The 14,609-nt window shown below is 35.5% G+C and overlaps 1 long non-coding RNA gene across 1 annotated transcript in view; it reads left to right on the forward strand.

Moving 5' to 3' along the window:
- Window positions 1-808: 808 nt before the first annotated feature.
- Window positions 809-14,609, forward strand: part of LOC141278972 (uncharacterized) — an 88,010-nt gene continuing 74,209 nt past the window's right edge. Inside the window, exon 1 of the long non-coding RNA XR_012332499.1 lies at window positions 809-923. This is a non-coding gene — a long non-coding RNA (uncharacterized lncRNA). The remainder of the gene's footprint in view (window positions 924-14,609) is intronic.

Below are 14,609 nucleotides of genomic sequence, written 5' to 3' on the forward strand. Positions count from 1 at the left end.
CAAAGTCCACCTCCTCAATTTGGGATTCATTGTCTTTTCATGTATTCCACAGATGCAGGGTACATCAGGTTGATTGTGGAGATTTAATCCGCTGCTCCTGAGGCTGCTGGGAGAGATATCACTTTCTCTTCTTTATTCTCACAGCTCCCAGGGCTCAGCTTTGGATTTGGCTCCACCTCTGCGTGTAGGTCGCCTGAGGGCGTCTGTTCTGCGCTCAGACAGGACGGGGTTAAAGGAGCAGCTGACTCGGGGGCTCTGGCTCACTCAGGCCGGGTGGAGGGAGGGGTGCGGATGTCAGGCTAGCCTGTGGCTGCAGAGGCCAGCGGAAGTTGCACCAGCCTGAGGCGCGTCGTGCGTTCTCCCGGGGAAGTTGTTCCTGTATCCCGGGACCCTGGCAGTGGCGGGCTGCACAGGCTCCCGGCGGAGGAGGTGTGGAGAGTGACCTGTGCTCGTACACAGGCTTCTTGGTGGCGGCAGCAGCAGCCTTAGCGATTCATGCCCGTCTCTGGGGTCCGCGCTTTTAGCCGCGGCTTGCGCCCGTCTCTGGAGCTCCTTTAAGCAGTGCTCTTAATCCCCTTTCCTTGAGCACCAGAAAACAAAGAGGGAAGAAAAAGTCTCTTGTCTCTTTGGCAGTTCCAGACCTTTTCCCAGACTCCCTCCCGGCTAGCTGTGGTGCACTAACCCCTTCAGGCTTTGTTCACGCGGCCAGTCCTCTCCCTACTTATCCAACCAAAGCCCAAGCCTCAGCTCCCAGCCCCGCCCACCTCGGCGGGTGAGCAAACATCTCTGGGGCTGGTAGTGCGGGTCGCCACTATCCTCTGTGCGGGAATCTCTCCGCACCCCTGTTGCTGCGCTCTCCTCCGCGGCCCTGAAGCTTCCCGCCTCCGCCACCCACGGTCTCTGCCGTGAAGGGGCTTCCTAGTGTATGTAAATTTTTCCTCCTTCACACCTCCCTTCCACTGGTGCAGATCCCGTCCCTATCCTTTTGTCTCTGTTTATTCTTTTTTCTTTTGGAAAAAACGTGGGGAGTTTCTTGCCTTTTGGGAGGTCTGAGGTCTTCTCTCAGCGTTCAGTAGGTGTTCTTTTCCACGTGTAGGTGTATTTCTGATGTATCTGTCTACACAAGTATTTTTATTACTGTTTTATACAGTCAGTATTTTTATTAAATTTACAACTATGTGAAAACTTTCTATTAATCATATATATTCTTTATCTTCAATCTTTGTTCCAGGTTACATTTCTTTCTGAGTGAAGGATAGTATTTTCCATTATCTTTAGAGCAGGTCTGTTGCTGGTGAGTTTTCTTTATTTAGTTTGCCTGAAAATGTCTTTATCTAGGCTTCATTTTATCTTTAAACTCTTGAAGCAAAGGTAATGTAATTCTATAGTGTTCTGGTGTCCATTCTTTCTTTTGAGAAGCCAACTATCACTTTATTGATATTCTTTTCAAGTTCCTCCCTGAGCCTATCACTGAACCCCTTCCTTTCAGATTGTGGTCTTTGGCTTTTATTTTTAGCAATTGTCATATTGTCAGACTTCCTCTGTGACAGGAAGTGTATTTTATTAATATTTTTGAAAACCTTTCAGCCGTTATCCCATTTGAATTTTGCTTCTGCCTAATTCTCACTCTCATCTCCATCAGGAACACCAAGAACATGTCAGTTAGAGCTTTTCATGCTATTAAATAGGTCTTCTATATTCTTTCCTGTATTTTCCTTCTTTTGTTTATGTATTGTGGATATTTTCTTTAAAACCATAATCAGTTTTACAATTTTTTTCATTTAGTGGTATCTAATCTGGCATTAATCTACCCACTAGGTTTGCAATTTCAGTACTTTTTAATCTCTATAATATCCCCAACTTATTTTTTGAACAGTTAAAATTTTTTTCTGACAGAATTCTTGGTACTCTGTTTTTTATTTGTGAAAATAATAAGCATAGTTATTTTGGCCTGTGTCTGCTTTCTTCATATTCATTCGTGTGACTTATTGTTTTTATTTTTTGTTTTATATGTATATATTTATAGCAATTTTAGGTTTACAACAAAACTAAGAGGGAGGTACAGAGATTTGTCATATATTCCCTGCCCCCATGCATGCATAGCTTCCCCATTGTTAACATCCCCTACTAGAGTGGTACATTTGATAAAATTGATGAACCTACCTTGACACACTATAATCACCCCAAGTCCACAGTTTACCTTAGGGTTCACTCCAGATGTATACATTATATAAGTTTGGAGAAAAGTTTAATGTCATATCCATCATTATAGTATCACGCAGAGTATTTTCACTGTTCTAAAAATCATCTGTGTTCCACATATTCATCCCTCCCTCCTCACTAACTGCTCTTGGATTTTCTACGTAGACAATCATGTCATCTGCACATAAAGACAGTTTTATGTATTCCTTCTAAATCTTTATACCTTTTCCTTCTTTTTCTTGCCTTATTATATTAGCAAGCTCTTCCAGTACAATGTTGAAAAGGAGTGGTGAGAGGAGACATCTATGCTGTACCTGATCTTAGTGGGAAAACTTTGAATTTCTCACCGTTAAGTATGATCTTAGCTGTAGGGTTTTTGTGGATAAATTATCAAATTGAGAAAGTTCCCCTCTGTTTTTAGTTTATTGAGAATTTGTATTATGAATGGGTACTGGGTTTTATCACATGCTTTTTCTGCATTTATTGATATGGTCATATACTTTTTCTCCTTTAGCTTTTTGATGTTATGAATTGTATTAATTGATTTTCAAATACTGAACCAGCCTTGCATATATGGAATAAATCCCACTTAGTCATAATGTATAATTCTTTTTATGCATGGTTGGATTTTATTTGCTAAGATTTTTTGAGGGTTTTTGCATCTATGTTCATGAGCAGTATTAGTCTTTACTTAGTTTTCTTGTAATGTCTTGTCTGCTTTTAGTATTAGAGTAATGCTGCCTTCATTAAATGGGATAAGAAGTATTCTCTCTGCTTCTATCTTCTGAAAGAGATTGTAGAGATGATATAATTTCTTCCTTATATATTTTTTTAATTAACCAGTGAAGCCATCTGGACCTGGTACTTTCTGTTTTAGAAGGCTGTTATTGATTCAATATCTTTAATAGATATATACCCATTAACGTTGTCTATTTCTTCATGTGTAAGTTTTGGCAAATTATGTCTTGCAAGGAATTGGTTCATTCTAAGTTATCAAAATTTTCAGCATAGAGTTGTTCATAGTTTTCCTTTAATGTATTTTTAATTACCATAGCATCTGTAGTGTTGTCCTGTTCTTTATTTATGATATTAGTAATTTGTATCTTCTTTTTTCTTCATTAGTCTGTCTAAAGGCTTATATACTATACTGACCTTTCCAGTGAACCTGCTTTTGATTTTTGTCTAATGCTGCTGGATAAAGTTTTCAGTAAAAACCACAAAAGGCAGAAAAAGATTGGAAGACATTCATTTCTAATTTTTATTATTTTTTTCTTGTGCTTACTTTGGATTTAATCTGCACTTCTCTTTTCGTTCTAAGGTGGAAGATACTTCTTATCTAATAATATGTGCTCAGTGTTATAAATTTCCCTCTATGAACTGCTTTCACTGCATTCTACAAATTTTGATAAGTTGTGTTTTTATTTTTATTTAGCTAAAATCTATTTAATCTCTTGATATTTCTTCTTTGACCTATGTGTTATTTAAGAGTGTGTTGTTTAGTCTTGAAGTAGTTTGAGATTTTCTCTGTATGTCCAGAATGGCATCTATCTTAGTAAATGTTCTGTATGAACTTGAGAATAATATGTATTCTGCTATTGTTGGATGAAGTAGTCTATAAATGTTTATTATATCCAGTTGATTAATGGTGTTGTCGAGTTCAGCTATGTCTTTACTGATATTTTGCCCACTGAATCTGTCCATTTATTTCCAAGAGGGGAGTTAAAGTCTCTACTGTAATAGTGGATTCATCTGTTCCTTCCTGCAGTTCTATGTGTCCAGTTTTGGCTTCACATATTTTGACACTTACCTTTTAGGCACATAAACTTCAAAGGTTGTAACATGTTTTTGGTTATTTGATCCCTTTCTCATTATAAAATGCCCCTCTTTTTCCCTGTTGACTTTCCTTTCTTTGAAGTTTGTTCTATTTGAAACTGATATAGCTACTCCCACTTCCTTTCGATTAGTGTTAACAAGGTACATCTTTATCCATCCATTTACTTTTAATCTATACATGTATTTATTGTTAATAGTGGTTTTCTTGTAAATGAAATATATTTAGGTTTCTTTTTTGATCCACTCTTAACAATCTCTATCTTTGTGCATTTAGATCACTGATGTTCAAAGAAATTATTAAGGTAGTTGGATGCATATCTACAATATTTGTTAGTTTGCTATTTGTTGCCCTTGTTCTTCTTTCCTATATTTGTCTTCCAATTTTTTTCTGCCTTTTGTGGTTTTAACTGAGCATTTAATATGATTCCATATTCACTCCTTTCTTAGCATATATGTTATACTTTTTTTCCTCCTTTTTTTAAGTGGTTGCCCTAGCATATACAATATACATTAACATCTAATCCAAGTCCACCTTCAAATAACACTATACTACTTCACCAGTAGTACAAGCACATTTTTATAACAAAATAATCCTAATTCCTTCTTCCCATATCATTGCTGTCATTCATTTCAATTATATATACTTGTGTAATAATATATAAATATATATTCATGCATAATTTAATACATTGTTACTATTATTTTGAACAAACTTTTTTTTTGCGGTACATGGGCCTCTCACTGTTGTGGCCTCTCCCATTGCGGAGCACAGGCTCTAGACGCGCAGGCTCAGCAGCCATGGCTCACAGGCCCAGCCGCTCTGCGGCATGTGGGATCCTCCCGGACCGGGGCACGAACCCGCGTCCTCTGCATCGGCAAGCGGACTCTCAACCACTGCGCCAACCAAGGAAGCCCGAACAAACTGTTTTCTGTTAGAAAAAGTAAGAAGAAAAAAAGTTTGTATTTTACATTTGCTTATTCTCCAGTGCTATTCCTTTATTTATATATATCTATGTCTCACTGATGTCATTTTCCTTTGTTGTAAAAAAAAATTTTTTTAACATTTCTTGCAAGGCAGGTCTAGTTGCCACAAATTTTCTCAATTTTCGTTTGTCTGACAAGTGTTTTATTCTTTATTTTTGAAGGATAATTTCTCAGGGTACATAATTTTGTGGGTTTTTTTGTTGTTTTTGATTTTTTCCTCTGAACTATTTAAATATTTCGCTCCATTCTCTACTTGCTTGCATTTTTTTCTCTAGAAATGTGGGATGTAATTCTTTGTTTCTCTATAGATAAGGTTTTGTTTTGTTTTCACTTCCATCTTCTTTCAGGATTTTTTCTTTATTTGTTTTCCAGTATTTTGAAACTGATATGCCTAGGTAGAGTATTTTTGACATTTTTCCTGTTTGGCATTCTCTAAGCTTCCTGGATCTTTGGTTTTGCATCTGACATATACCTTTTGTGGTTGTCTTACTTGTAGTGGATATTCTGTTATTTTTTTGACCCTTTTTTTTTTTTTTTTTCAGTTTTGGAGGTTTCTATGATGAAATGCTCAAGGCCAGGGATTCTTTCCTTAGTTGCAACCACTCTACTAAGCCCAGGCCAAGGCATTCTTCATTTGTTACATCTTTACAGTATTTTTGATCGCTACATTTCTTTTTATTTTTTTCTTAGGATTTACATCTCTCTGCTTACTTTATCCATTAGAGCCTTTAGCCTATTAATCATGGTTGTTTTAAATTCCTGGTCTTATAATCCTAACATCTCTGCTATGTCTAGTTCTGTTGCTTGCCCTGTCTCCTCAAATTGTATTGTTTTTGTGGGGGGGGGGGGTTGGTTTGTTTTTTGATATTCCTTGTAATTGTTAATAGCTGGACATGATGTACCAGGTGAAAGGAACTGCTCCAGTTAGACCTTTAGTAATATGGTGATGAGGTATTGGGGGAGTGGAAGTGTTCTCTAATCCTATGATTGGGTCTCAGTCTTTTAGTGAGTCTCTGTCTCTGTACTGTAAGCTACACATGTGCTAGTCAGGTTTTTTTCCCCTCCTTAGTGGGACAGGATGGCTAGAGTGCGCTGAAATTGGGTAGCCTCCTAGAGCTGGATATTTCTCTTACCCCAGGTCAATTAGTCTCTGATAATACCCCCCTGATTAAGATCTGGTTAATTAGTTTCTCCTGAAGGCCGACCTTATTAAGAGGAACGGAATGCCCTGGTGTATTTCAAAATAGTTCCCTTTCCTCTCCCTGTGCTGGAAACACAAAGGGATTTTTGTCAGATATTCACTGAGAGAACCTAGTTAAAGCTTCAAAAGTGTGGAGAGCTCCCGATCACTGGGTCCCTCTGAATTTTTTAACACTCAGTGTAGTCAGTCCCCGCTGAGCCTCCAGGAATTTGTCAATTACAGTTCTCATTTCCCTACCAGTCATTGGTTATCGGCATGTTTCTTCCGTGTTGTGATTTTCTGTAATTGCCTGTGTTTCCAAATTTTAGGCAGTGGTTTGCTCTGTGTCCTCACTTCTCTTAAGAATGTAAGAGTGGTTGATTTTCAGTTTGCTTAGCCTCTTGTTAGGACAGCTTGTCAACTGCTAAGCCTCAAACAGTCTGGGTTTGGGTTTATAAACGTTAAATTATTAAAATTTATAAAAATGTGTATGTAAGTAGCTATGAAGGCCAAAGAGGACAAAACTCAGAACTTTTTTTCCTTATTCAGCATTTGTAATACATTTGACAGCTACATATAATTTGAAAGATGAGAAATTATTTTAAAGAAATGGAAGATAGTGGTAACAACATTTTATTTCCTTTTATGTTTCAGATGTAACACAGTAGAATTAAAAGTTCACAGTTTGGAATTTGGGGGAAATACTCAAATGCTAGAATAAGAGTCTCTTACACATGCACACACACACAAGAAAATCAAATTTGGTAGAAATGCAAGCATGGTCAAAATCTTAAAGAGTAGAAAAGAATTTTTTTCAGAAATCTAAGTTTCACATCTCTCTGGCCAGTTGGCCCAGCTGACCCCTGGTCCCCACTGTGAAACCCTCTCCAGGCTGAAGCCAAGAGCGAGGCACCAGGGGGGCAGGGCAGGCAAACACTCTCAACCCATGCATGGCTGACCCCAGCCCTTGCCTATAAACTTATGCTGGGAAAAGACCCCTCTCCCCATCTCATCCTCCTTTTTCACATACAATGAGCTCTCCACTCCCCTCCCTGCGGCCTTCTCTGAGTCTTGTCTCCCAATCTGGTCGGGAATCTGTTTGCAAGGGAAGCAGTATTTTTTCTTTTTTTTTCTTCTTTTTTTTTATTGGAGTAAAATTGCTTTACAATCTTGTGTTAGTTTCTGCTGTACAATTTGTTGTTCTGTATATAAGACTGCTCTTATAAACCTTTGATGTTTTGTTACCGTAGACAGATTCTTTCATATTTATTTGTAAGATTTAGGTCAAATGCTAGCTCTCAGTCTCTTATTCTCCCTGTGACCCCTGTGCTGTTGTTCCAGTGCCTTATTGTTCTCAGCCATTACTAAAATATGTAATCTGACTTCCTGCCAGAAAAAAAATGTATTAAAAGTAACTGGTGTTCTTAAAGTCCAGTGGAGATTGCAGAAGTAGGAGCAGAGGAGAATTGAAGCATTGAGACAGAAACTTTGATTAAATACTTTGCTCTCCTAATATCAACTAATATTTTTATACAAATAGTCTAATATGACAGAAATAGTAGAAAAGTGTGTTCAGGGTTGGAAGAACTATTGATTTCTGCCCATATTCTAACCTTATTATAACATGCAAGGAAATTTCTGTTGAGTCTTTATGTTAACTCGTCCTCCCCAAGGGAACTGTGTGTAACCTGATTGATTAGAATGTGATCTTTAGTAAAATGTGGCCAACTTTTACTAATTTGTTTCAAAGAAGGATCTGAAACACCCTTTTTTTTATCACCTCCTTCACTCAAATATAACATTCTCTCTATTTTGTTCTCTCCTGGACTGGACACAATCTCCCTCTATCTATACTAATCACAGCATTCCTGAGGCTCTGGGTGGTAAATTTGATCTACTATTTTATAAGGGCTCTTGATAATTCAAAGGCAAGATTTATGGTGAGGACTTAGGCAAAGTAAAAGGTATAATTTGCCTCATCCAACTGAGATTTTACAGAGCCTCTTTCATATGAGGTTACCTGGTTTTTACATGGATTAATAGAGTTGATAATTGTTTCCCATTTGATTATATGCACTACATTACAAAAATTTTGAGGAGTCCAGCGGTGATGTCTCAGAATACCTGATATTTATAGTTGGAATGGCTCTTTGAAAGACAGTAAGAAAACATTATATCGAATTTGTTTTTATCTTAAAAGGAAACACTTAAATGCATATTCATTACAGATGTTGTAATTAGACTTAATCTATATATAATATTGGTGATACGGACTGCAGAATTTCATGTGTTGTTTTTTCAGTGTAAAGCTGCTATTAGCTATGGCATAAATAGAACGATTTTAATGATTTAATTAAAATTGCACTTGAGTTGTTGAGTTTTCTTTCTTCTTCCTCAATGCTCACAGGTTTCTTGGTATTTCTAGTGGAGCTTTAATTATACACACCTGTTTGTCAGTATTATTTACCTTAGCACACACTATGTCTCAACATCAACATGATTGCCTTTAAGTGGGATGCACTTTTAAAAAGTCCAATATGTCTTAAGATAAATTTCCAAATATTTTGGATTCTTTTACATTCCTGAAGTGAGATTTCCTTTGTCACATTTCAGATTATCTCAGTGAGCACAGTTTGAGGACAGAAATGCTTTCAGTGTTAAAGTACAGTTCTACAAAACATCATGTAAATTATTTCTCATTCCAGATATTCATGATAGTATACCATTGACGTAGAAATGACTATTCTCAAGTTTCTTTATTCCTGATGAATTTTGTGATTTAAAAAATGATGAAGCAAATAGACTTTATCAACCTAAAATAAATGAGGACATTTAAAAAAATTCTCCATGCTTTTTCTTGTGATACACAAGATGTTTTCAAAGTGTTTATGTTACAGGAAAGAATAAAAATGTGAGGAGGTAGAAAATGAATATGTTTATTAGATTTAATTTAATTAAACGAGCAGTGGCCACATCAAAACTGTGATGTGTGTACTTTTTTTTGGATACTGTTCAGTGTAAAACTATAATTGGACCACAAGACAAAGGGAGGGATTTGGGGTCCAGTGCAGCCAAATCAGCTCCTGATAAACTTTCTCAGTTGGATGGACTTGAACCAAGAATTTAGACATCTCAGGTACACTTTTTTAAATTATTCAATTTATTTAAACTAAAAAAAATTTTTTTAAAGTAGTTCACTCATTTCTCCCACCCAACTCCCCATGCCCCGTATCTGGCAACCACCAATCTCTTCTCTGTATCGCTGAGCTTAGTTTTTTGCTTTGTTTTATTTTTAAGATTCTCCATTTAAGAGAGATTGTACAGTGTTGTTTGACTTGTGTCACTTAGCATAATGCCCTCAAGTTCTATTTGTATTGTCACAAATGGCAAGATTTCATTCTGTTTTTAATCTGAATTAAAAAATGTGTACTTCCAAAATTAATGAACTTAGTTTTCTCTGAGACTGAGAGGACTGAACTGACAGTTTTGAGTTTTGCTTGAGATCACTTAAAATGTCACTCAGAAATATTCCCACAAAAGAAAGAAAATGCACAGGGAAGATTAAATTCACACAGAGAAAAGCCACTGAAATAAAGCCTGGCATGAGAAGTTATTTATTTTAAATATTATATCTTTATATTGAAATATGATGTGAAATTTGTGTTAAAATGGTGAAGGGTGAATCAACATTGATAGCCAGCTGAGAAAAAGAAAGGATTGTAACATATTGATGGTCCCATAAAGTTCAGTTAGTAACATCCCAGTTTTAAAAATGTTTGAAATCTTTGCTGAGTGTCAGTTAAATCTCTAAGAAAGATACAAAACCATCTCATAGAAAAAGGGAGACTTTCAAATTAGCCCAAGCTGAATATAGTCTGAATAGATATACTAAACAAATCTGGGAAAAAAATGTACTCAGAAGGAATGTCCCTCAGCTGCTGAAGCAAAAGAAAGGCAGAACTAATTTGTCAGAAGCAAAACAAGGCTGGTAAAGAATATCAGACCCTTTTTCTGCAGTGTCTGCAGGTTCATTGCACAGATCTTGCTTACTTGGGAAGAGTAGATTTCATTTGTGGGACAGATTATGTGTATTATGTAATGGCTTGGTCTGCTATATTGACTGGCTTCTATTAAAATTCAATTCATCAAATTTGTCACATTTCTTTTTTAGCTAACAAGAGCAAGTCTCCACAATCTGATCAGTATATAGTTAACAAACTGCTGACGTTAAAAAAAGAAAAAAGGCAACATAGGGAAAAATCAAACTTGCAAAAGAAATCAAACAACTTATGGTATCTATGGAAGGAAACTAAAGTAATAGAAGAGCTGTTTCCCCATGTTAGCTATTATGAAGTTTTTGCTAACACAAAGTAAAGAAGATACATTTCAAAATTGATGTAGATTTATGTATCCTTATGTTTCTTCAATTTAACTTATATTTGTACCAGAATTACACAAATTCTTACGTAAGTCTTTCCATTGCTCTTGCTTTCCTCCCTACATGACTATTTCCCAGAGGTAGACTTTTAGCCACTTCTTTTGGCATTTATCTCTCTGTCTCTAGACAACATGTTTATAATTTTAGTGCTTTGTATTTTAGATTTAGGTATTACGTAGGCACTTACCACTGCTTAAGATAAAAATATAACTCTTTGTCCATTACACCTCAATAATATATATACACATAGGATATGTATAACACTATCATGTTAAAATTATGAATGAAACCATGATATGCATAGCTGAGCCATGTGGCATACTACTTGGCACATATGACATGTGTGTCTATGTGTGTGTTTATTTAGTAGAAATAATAATTACATTTCTTGAGATACAATGCTAAACTCATTCTTGAAACAAAAATAATTGTGAGTTTTTAAATTTTTTTAATTTTTGGGAAATTTTTTAAAATTTTTTAAATTTTTGGGGGGAAAAATACTTTCACAAATGCACTTATATGTAAGTGTATTTGTGAAGTATTTATGGCTATGATAAATGAAATTTACCAAGTAAGAAGCATATTGCATAGGGTCTACCTTTTTTGTTTGTTTTGGTTTTTTTTGTTTTGTTTTGTTTGTTTCTTTTGCGGTACGCGGGCCTCTCACTGTTGTGGCCTCTCCCGTTGTGGAACAACAGGCTCCGGACGCGCAGGCTCAGCGGCCATGGCTCACAGGCCCAGCCGCTCCACGGCATGTGGGATCTTCCCGGACCGGGGCACGAACCTGTGTCCCCTGCATCGGCAGGCGGACTCTAAACCACTGCGCCCCCAGGGAAGCCCCGAGTCTACCTTTTTAATATTGCACTGCATTAATAATTTTCTCATTTCAAATACTCACCTTTATCCAGTCAACACAAATATCAAATTTATACATTTTATACAATATATTTTTGACTAAAGATTCATAAATTTATTGATGAATCTTTTCTATCAAATGTTAAAATTTTAAACACTATTAACTTTTACATATGTTACAATTTGTGACCTTTGAAATGATCTGAAAATTATTTTAACTGATTTTTAAAAGAGGAAAAAACAAAAGTTCTTACTCTTCATAACCAAATATTTATAAATATGTTTGTAGGAGAAATTTTCTCCCTCTCAAGACAATTATCTGGTCTTAGTCTCCATACAGTAGTTCTATTTAGCATTTTATTTTTTAGAGTTTTTCCAAAGAAACTTTTCTATAACATATATTTTTTTCCCCTTGTTCCCTTAATGAATGTAATATTTTCCCACACTTAAAAACTATTTGGTATTACTCTTTCAACATTTAGCCTCTTTAGCATTAAATCAACATTTAGTATTTCAAGCAAGCATTATCTTATTAATAGTATTATGAAGAGTGTTATATAATTATTTTTCAGTCTTCAGCGGGCCAAGAATTAAAGGTACAATTTGTAATTTAATAAATTTAGCCAAATAATTTGGCTGTTCACTTATTATTATGTAACGTGTTTGGCTGTTAAGATAATTTCTTTGGTTCCACGACGAGATTATAGAATTTAATAGTTCTCTCTAATTGTCCAATCATTATACCTGTATAAAGTCAAGAAAGTATCTTATATGGGGAGTAACCTATTTTATTATCTAATAGACCCATTGTTCATTGATATGATTAGAAAAAATTGTACAATTATTTAACAGGTGATGTATTTTTTAAAGAATACATGATACAGGAATAAGCTTTTTTATGGCCAATATGCTCTCTGATGTGAGGGGGAAAAAAGTATTTTTCCTTCAGAGATAGAAAGGTGATTATAATAGCTTCTCTACATAAAGAATGTAAAGCTGGATTAAATTTTTAGGTGAGCAAAGCCTAAATGTGATTAATAATCAAGTTGGGAAATTTGTAATCTGATGGAGTGGAACACACCCTAAAATAGATGAAGTTGTAGAGAAAATTAATGGTCACACAGAGGAATAAGTTTATCAGCCCAATAAAGATTTACACTTGACACTTAAAATAATTTAGCTCTGATAGATTAGATATAGATTTCTAATCCAGGCTGCCAATTTTGACAAATTCCTTTGGATTTAATGGAAAAGTCACTTGAAACTGTAATGACAAAATTTAACACACTTTAAGAAGAAAGTGTAATTAGTTCAGTAATACATAATCTTTACTTGGTAAGTCAGTGGCCACCATGTTGTCATATAAACCTTACTTTTTCTGATGAATTCAATCCACTGTTGGTTGACTCTGTGGGTGCAGAACACATGGATATATAGTGCCGACTGCACTATGCCATTTTATGTAAGGGACTTGAGAATCTACGGATCTTGGTGTCCCCAAGTGCCTTGGAACCAATGTCCTCCGGGTAACAAGTGGCAACTGAATTTTTATTTGCAAATGATGTTCTCCACTTCTTCCTTGCAGAGTTCTTTGTAGCCATTTTTTTAATTTGAAAAAGCTAATTTTCTTGCTCAAATTTCTAATACATTGATTTTTTTTTTCTTTTTTTTGGCCAGCAGAATCTCTGTTCTGATAGGGACATGTTAACATCTCCCACTATAGCCCTGAATTTCTCGCTTCTCCTTGTAATTTTGCCACTTCTTGATTTTTATATCTGAGAACTCTATCATTGACAATATTCAAGGACTAGTTGTTTTTTTATATAGTTTGCCTTATTACTGTTGTTTTCATGGTTAACTTCAAGTTTATGTGTACTTATAACTTCTAACTTATATTCTGATATTAAAATTCTATTTGGTCTCAAACTTAAACATTCTTTTATATTTTACAAGCACTGTTGTATTTATGTAATAGCAGCCATCTATGTACCTTGTTTAAGAATGAGATAAAGTGCATGGATGTATGTCACCAAAAGCTGAAATAAGTTTTATGAACATTTTATTGAAGTAAATACATAACAGAAAATGAACATACAGCTGTATACTTTGATGAATTTTTCACTAATCAAACACACCTGAGCAGTCAGGACCCAGTTTAAGACACCTGATGTTACCAGCTGTAGAAACATAGCTCATGCTCCCTTCCAGTTAATACCAGCCTCTTCCTCAAGGGCAACCACTTATCTTAACTGCTAACAGCATAGATTTCTCTTTCCATATTTTTCATTTTATGTTAATAGAAGCATGTAGCAAATGTTATTTGTGTTTGGTTTCTGTTACTTAGTAGTATGTTTGTGAGATGTGTCCATGTTATAGACTGAATGTGTCCTCCCAAAAATTCATATGTGGAAACCTTAACCCATAAAATGACTACATTTGAAAATAGGGCCTTAGGAGGTAATTAAGATTAAATGAGGTCAAAAGGGTCGGGCTCTTTTTCTATCGAATTAGTGTTCCTCTAAAACAAGAAACCAGAGAGCTTTTGCTCTCTCCACCATGAGAGGACACAACAGAGCAAGAAGAGCACTCTCACCAGAAACTGAATCCTGAGAAAACCTTGATCCTGGACTTTTCAACTTCCAGACATATTAGAAAATCAGGTTTTGTTGTTTAAGCCACTAACAGTCTGTGGTCAGCCCAAACTAAGAGAATGCATATTGTCATGTAAATTTAGATTGTTATTGCTGTAGATTATTCCATTATGTGAAATGCCACAATTTATTCCCTTGATGATGCATTTCAGTAGTTTCCAGATTTTAGTAATTATGAATCATGCTTCTATGAGCATTTTTGTGCATGTGCACTGGTAAAGAAAAGTACACATTTTTGTTTATATATGCATGAATGAAAGCTGAGTCATGAGCTATGCATTAGTTCAGCAGAGGACTCTTGTTTGTCCATATTCTCACCAAACTTGGTATTATCTCTTTCACTTTATCCTCACTGGTTGACATTAACAGTGTCATCATGAATATTTGCATTTTCTTGATGAAGAATGAAGTTTGGTTTATTTTCATATATTCAGTGACTAGATATCCTCTTTTGCAAAATGTCTGT

Source organism: Tursiops truncatus, chromosome 6 (assembly GCF_011762595.2).
Source record: "Tursiops truncatus isolate mTurTru1 chromosome 6, mTurTru1.mat.Y, whole genome shotgun sequence".
Classification (NCBI taxonomy): Eukaryota; Metazoa; Chordata; class Mammalia; order Artiodactyla; family Delphinidae; genus Tursiops; species Tursiops truncatus.